Source organism: Panulirus ornatus, chromosome 14 (assembly GCF_036320965.1).
Source record: "Panulirus ornatus isolate Po-2019 chromosome 14, ASM3632096v1, whole genome shotgun sequence".
Taxonomy (NCBI): domain Eukaryota; kingdom Metazoa; phylum Arthropoda; class Malacostraca; order Decapoda; family Palinuridae; genus Panulirus; species Panulirus ornatus.
Window position 1 is genome coordinate 8,657,214 of NC_092237.1, and position 7,587 is coordinate 8,664,800.

At 43.1% G+C, this 7,587-nt stretch overlaps 1 long non-coding RNA gene across 1 annotated transcript in view; it reads left to right on the forward strand.

Annotated features, from left to right (window-relative positions):
• The window catches only part of LOC139753066 (uncharacterized), a 253,298-nt gene that overhangs the window by 69,808 nt on the left and 175,903 nt on the right, over nt 1–7,587 (forward strand). The window lies entirely within an intron of this gene.

Consider the following 7,587-nt stretch of genomic DNA (forward strand, 5'->3'; position numbering starts at 1 on the left):
CACACACACACACACTAGATCACGCGCACCAGTGTGACCTCCTGCGATATATATTTGTATATGTGTGTGTGTGGGTTCATTAACACATGTAGGTATATCATGGTTTATGTACTCGTGTACGTCTGTTCATTCATGTATGTCTGTTCACTTGTCATGCACGGTTGTTCACAGCAACGCACGGTTGGTCACTAATATGTACATCTATTCACAATCTTGTACGTACATCATCATATACATCTTCTTAATGATAAACGTCTCCATTAGCACGTACATCACTTCTCATGTACTTGTGTTTACTATCTTGTAACCTCGTCAGTGATCCTATACAACATCATATAGGCCTTAAATCACATGGACTTTTCACAGCTGCCGTATTTTCACCCTAATCGAGACTTATCTTGTATATATGTATCTGTCTTCGGACCATTTTCCACGACCTTTGATGGCACATACTGTTTTACCGGGCGTAATTGACATGTCAGTCCCAGTTATCCGGCGCAGCGGCGATCGGTTAAGCGGAAATGGCCGAGATTTTATCAAACGTATTGACACGAGCGTCAGCTGTCGTGATGCTCCAGGTGTTTATTGAAACTGTTTGATGGATTGAGTGCTTTTGAAGGAGGATGAAGCCAAATTTAATAAGCTCTGACATAGCGTTTTTGAAAAGGATTTTGATGATATCTATACATGCAGTGTATATATATATATATATATATATATATATATATATATATACTTTTAGCGTGATTGTCACATGTTTACCAAATGGCGTCCTAGCTTCGTCTCTTCGATGTATTTCTACTGACTTATATTTCTCTCTTGTGTCTCCCCTGATGATGTGATTATTACACGAAAGTGCACTTGGGAACTTATCGTGTTTCATTTTCCCCGTGGACTCATAGGAATATCTTGATCACGCTCGAAATTGTGATCCTTTCCAATATATATTTTTTTTTTTTTTTTTTTTTTTTTTTTTTTTTTTTTATACTTTGTCGCTGTCTCCCGCGTTTGCGAGGTAGCGCGAGGAAACAGACGAAAGAAATGGCCCAACCCCCATACACACGTACATACACACGTCCACACACGCAAATATACATACCTACACAGCTTTCCATGGTTTATCCCAGACGCTTCACATGCCTTGATTCAATCCACTGACAGCACGTCAACCCCTGTATACCACATCGCTCCAATTCACTCTATTCCTTGCCCTCCTTTCACCCTCCTGCATGTTCAGGCCCCGATCACACAAAATCTTTTTCACTCCATCTTTCCACCTCCAATTTGGTCTCCCTCTTCTCCTCGTTCCCTCCACCTCCGACACATATATCCTCTTGGTCAATCTTTCCTCACTCATTCTCTCCATGTGCCCAAACCATTTCAAAACACCCTCTTCTGCTCTCTCAACCACGCTCTTTTTATTTCCACACATCTCTCTTACCCTTACGTTACTTACTCGATCAAACCACCTCACACCACACATTGTCCTCAAACATCTCATTTCCAGCACATCCATCCTCCTGCGCACAACTCTATCCACAGCCCACGCCTCGCAACCATACAACATTGTTGGAACCACTATTCCTTCAAACATACCCATTTTTGCTTTCCGAGATAATGTTCTCGACTTCCACACATTTTTCAAGGCTCCCAAAATTTTCGCCCCCTCCCCCACCCTATGATCCACTTCCGCTTCCATGGTTCCATCCGCTGACAGATCCACTCCCAGATATCTAAAACACTTCACTTCCTCCAGTTTTTCTCCATTCAAACTCACCTCCCAATTGACTTGACCCTCAACCCTACTGTACCTAATAACCTATATATATATATATATATATATATATATATATATATATATATATATATATATATATACTTTTAGCGTGATTGTCACATGTTTACCAAATGGCGTCCTAGCTTCGTCTCTTCGATGTATATCTACTGACTTATATTTCTCTCTTGTGTCTCCCCTGATGATGTGATTATTACACGAAAGTGCACTTGGGAACTTAGCGTGTTTCATTTTCCCCGTGGACTCATAGGAATATCTTGATCACGCTCGAAATTGTGATCCTTTCCAATATATATATATATATATATATATATATATATATATATATATATATATATATATATATATATATAAACGAAGGCCAACATGGATCTACATCCCGGTTAAGGTTGCACAAGTTCATGTATAAACATGGTTCACTTTTTATATACCATTTGTGAAACGTTGTTGGAAGGAGGAGGAATATTATTCTTCTGGAATTCGTTCATTGCACAACATAACCTACAGCTTTTTTTTTTTTTCAATTTTCTTTCAATTAAAGACAGATGCGACACATGAGTTTTTTTTAAAGGGTGAGTTAAAGGAAATGGAATCTTCAAAATGGTAGGAGATGGAACGGACCCATGTCTGAACTCGGAAGTTCTTTCGAACATACCACAAGGACGGTTGCAGGAGCGTTAACAACTTTGTTATAGATGATATCAAACACTGATAGAGAAAGACTGAATTAAAGATACACGAATATCTCAAGCTTGGCAGCAAAATTTAGGACATCAGAAATGATGTCGTGGGTTAAAAAGTTTCTCAACATGGTAGTAACAGAATTAATTCTTAAGTCTGCAGTAATACCAGAAGAATGTATGAAAAACAACGAGTGTTGTAAATCTGGGCGTTTGATTATCGCGCAAGGGATAGATAGAGCTAATTGGAGCTTTTGTGGTATATGGGGAACGACGTGCTGCACCATACTCGTCTGTAGACTCACGGTCACACGGTATTTTCAGTCTAATGGTGGTTAAGGTGCTTCCTGTGACACTTATAGACCTGACTTATGTACAACCTAATGGTTATAGCTCTATGCTCACAACCAACCATTCCCTGCCCATGCCATATGTGGTTACTCTCACCACCTTCCCCCTCCGCCTGGTCTAAGTGCCCTCTTCTCTTACCTTGGCCAAACTTCTCTTCCTTTCTACTCTCACCTTTGCCCTATGATCCCTTACCTCTACGCTTTAACCTGTCCTCGCGTTTTATTTACTGTTGCCGTTACATCAGTTTTACACTCATTTCCGTATCACTCGTTCCTCTGCCTACTCTCACACCTCTCTACCACTCCTACTTCTACTTCTCTCTCTCTCTCTCTCTCTCTCTCTCTCTCTCTCTCTCTCTCTCTCTTTGTTTTCGTAGTTTCTAGTTGCTCTATTTGAAGCCTCTCTCTCTCTCTCTCTCTCTCTCTCTCTCTCTCTCTCTCTCTCTCTCTCTCTCTTCTGCTATCTTCACCTGGTTCTTCTCTCCTCCTCCTCTAGCCCTCTCTCCCTCGTCTCGTGTGAAGGAATGAAACAGGTAGGCGAGGGGGAGGGAGTTGATGGACGCAGGTGAAGAGTGTGATGGAAAACAGGTGAGGAAGGGTGATGGAGACGGTGAGGGAGAGTGAATGAAGAGGGGTGATAGAGTATGATGGAGGGCAACACAAAGCAGCACTCTGGCCTGGATCAATGTGCCTGGTGGGGGTGACAACGGGCGCCATAATTACATGAGAATCGACCAAATGTCAGCCACCCACCCACTGCCTTACTGACCCAGCAACCTCCTCTCCCTCCTGTCAGCCTGCAGTTCCCTCACTCTCACCCCTCTCACTCCCACCCCTCTTACCTCTCTCACTCCCACCCTCTTACCTCCCTTTATCTTACCCTCTTACCTCTCTCTCTCTCTCTCTCTCTCTCTCTCTCTCTCTCTCTCTCTCTCTCTTCTTCACTCTCTCTCTCCCCTCTTACCTCTCTCACTCCCATCCTATTATCTCTCATTTTCACCCTCTTATCTCTCTCACTCCCACCCTCTTATCTCTCACTCTTACACCCCCCTCTCTCTCTCTCTCTCTCTCTCTCTCTCTCTCACACACACACACACACACACACACACACACACACACCTCGGTGGTGTACGTAGGTTTGGTTCCCGAGTCACATTGTATGGAGGGAGTCCTTCCCCTCCTTCCTCCTTCCTCTTTGCATCCTGACCCTCTCCTCCTCCTCCTCCTCCTCCTCGCTGTGCGGTCGCCGCGCCATCCATCACTGTGGTGTGGCAGCCAGCAGCATGGTGGTTGTTGTGGTATACCATCCATCTCCCTACGTTATCTGACGCCTGGTTCCGCCACAGCAGCAGCAGCTCCCCCTTCCACAACGTCTCTGTGATGGGGCTGGTCGTAGCTTGAACGAACCGACCATCCGTAGTTGATTCGTCCGGGGCGGGCGTGGCTTGCCGGCAACACTGTCAAAAAGAACCGCCATCCATTTTGTTCAGTGTGGGTTACATTAACGGTAAAAGGAACCATCCATGTCTTCAGTGTGGGTTACATTAACAGTAAAAGGAACCATCCATATCTTCAGTGTGGGTTACATCAACAGTAAAAGGAACCATCCATATCTTCAGTGTGGGTTGCATTAACGGTAAAAGGAACCATCCATGTCTTCAGTGTGGGTTACATTAACGGTAAAAGGAATCATCCATATCTTCAGTGTGGGTTACATTAACGGTAAAAGGAACCATCCATTTCTTCAGTGTGGGTTACATCAACAGTAAAAGGAACCATCCATATCTTCAGTGTGGGTTACATTAACGGTAAAAGGAACCATCCATTTCTTCAGTGTGGGTTACATCAACAGTAAAAGGAACCATCCATATCTTCAGTGTGGGTTACATTAACAGTAAAAGGAACCATCCATTTCTTCAGTGTGGGTTACATTAACAGTAAAAGGAACCATCCATTTCTTCAGTGTGGGTTACATTAACGGTAAAAGGAACCATCCATGTCTTCAGTGTGGGTTACATTAACGGTAAAAGGAACCATCCATTTCTTCAGTGTGGGTTACATTAACGGTAAAAGGAACCATCCATGTCTTCAGTGTGGGTTACATTAACGGTAAAAGGAACCATCCATTTCTTCAGTGTGGGTTACATTAACGGTAAAAGGAACCACGCTAATGTGTGGTGTGGCTGGAGAACCAGTTTAAAGAACCATTCGCATCAAAACATGGCAGCGTAGCGAAACCATATTTGTGTGCTTTCTCGAGTGTGGCAAATGTGTGGTGGTGTAGGGGTTCGTGTGTACACAAGTGTGGTGTTGTTGTCGTGTGCTTACACACCGAAAGGCCAACTTTCCATTGAAACACCCCCCCCCTTTTTTTTTTTTTAAGGGAAAGTGAGATAAGGGGTACTGGGTAGGTAGATGTAGATGCTGTGGGTAGATACGCAGATAGATGTAGATAGGGGATGGTAGGTAAGTAGGTTGGTAGGTCCACTTTACATAGATAGATGGCACACATCTTCCTTTCCGCTCCTCTGGACCTTCTCCACATGCTCTTCCCACATGCACGAGGCAAGGGAACAGAAGTTGGGAGAAACACGTTCCACTTTTGGCCCCATGTATAGCATACCAATAGCTCGCTGCTGAACCACATCCTTATCCATATATTTGAAAGTTTTTTTTTTGGTCCCATATTTTGCCCAAGGGGGCGACAGTCTGTCTCCATAAACTCTCCCCTAAATGTGGGACTCCCGGGACAGGTTTAGGTACGGTATTGACTCCCGGAAAGACATGTGTGTCTCTCACTGGTGTTTAGTGGGATGTACCAATGGGGCCATGCGTTATTGAGGGCACCGGGATGTGTGTGTGTGTGTGTGTGTGTGTGTGTGTGTGTGTGTGTGTGTGTGTCACCAGAGGTGTAATGCTGTACTGTGTGTGTGTCATCATCAGAGTGTCATATGACATGTCATTGTCATCAAGGTGTCATACTATGTATGATCATGGGAGCGTCATGCTATGTATCATCATTAGAGCGTATGTATCATCATCAGGTTTACTATGTGACATCATCGGAGCGTCATACTGTGTATCATCATCAGAGCGTATGTATCATCAGGTTTACTATGTGACATCATCGGAGCGTCATACTGTGTATCATCATCAGAGCGTATGTATCATCAGGTTTACTATGTGACATCATTGGAGCGTCATACTGTGTATCATCATCAGAGCGTATGTATCATCAGGTTTACTATGTGACATCATCGGAGCGTTATACTGTGTATCATCATCAGAGCGTATGTATCATCAGGTTTACTATATATCATCATCGGAGCGTCACACTATGTAACATCATCAGAGCGTATGTATCATCAGGTTTACTATATATCATCATCGGAGCGTCACACTATGTAACATCATCAGAGCGTATGTATCATCAGGTTTACTATATATCATCATCGGAGCGTCACACTATGTAACATCAGAGCGTATGTATCATCATCAGGTTTACTATGTATCATCATCAGGTTTACTATGTATCATCATCGGGTTTACTATGTATCATCATCGGGTTTACTATGTATCATCATCAGGTTTACTATGTATCATCATCGGGTTTACTATGTATCATCATCGGGTTTACTATGTATCATCATCGGGTTTACTATGTATCATCATCAGGTTTACTATGTATCATCATCAGAGCGTATGTATCATCATCGGGTTTACTATGTATCATCATCGGAGCGTCACACTATGTAACATCATCATAGCGTATGTATCATCATCGGGTTTACTATGTAACATGATCATGGTGGCGTCAGTTGTTGTTGCCTGGCTGTGCTGGACCACCTCCCTCCTAGGTTATATCCTAGCCCGTGTTTATCTAGCCTCTAGCTAGTGTTTGCTCCTCCCGCTAGAGGGTGGGCAGGGTTGTTTTTATTAGGCGCGCGCGCGCCCGTCAGTCCGTCCGTGCGCCCGTGTGTGTGTGTGTGTGTGTGTGTGTGTGTGTGTGTGTTTGCTTATATGTTGTTATACACTTACGTGGCGCCAATCTCCTGTACTATATATATATATATATAAATATATATATATATATATATATATATATATATATTTTTTTTTTTTTTTTTTTTTCATACTATTCGCCATTTCCCGCGATAGCGAGGTAGCGTTAAGAACAGCGGACTGGGCCTTTGAGGGAATATCCTCACCTGGCCCCCTTCTCTGTTCCCTCTTTTGGAAAATTAAAAAAAAACGAGAGGGGAGGATTTCCAGCCCCCCGCTCCCTTCCCTTTTAGTCGCCTTCTACGACACGCAGGGAATACGTGGGAAGTATTCTTTCTCCCCTATCCCCAGGGATAAATATATATATATATATATATATATATATATATATATATATATATATATATATATTATACTATTCGCCATTTCCCGCCTCAGCGAGGTAGCGTTAAGACCAGAGGACTGGGCCTCTGAGGGAATATCCTCACCCGGCCCCCTTCTCTGTAACTTCCTTTGTGGAAAAATATATATATATATATATATATATATATATATATATATATATATATATTCCTATGAGTCCATAGAGAGAGAGAGAGAGAGAGAGAGAGAGAGAGAGAGAGAGAGAGAGAGAGAGAGAGAGAGATTGATTACGGAGATATTGTCCATTACCCGGGCCCTGTAGTCTCTACCCTCTTGCTGTATTATTAGGTAGGTAATGCTGGGGTGGGCTGGGTTGGGAGGGTGGAAGATCTACAAC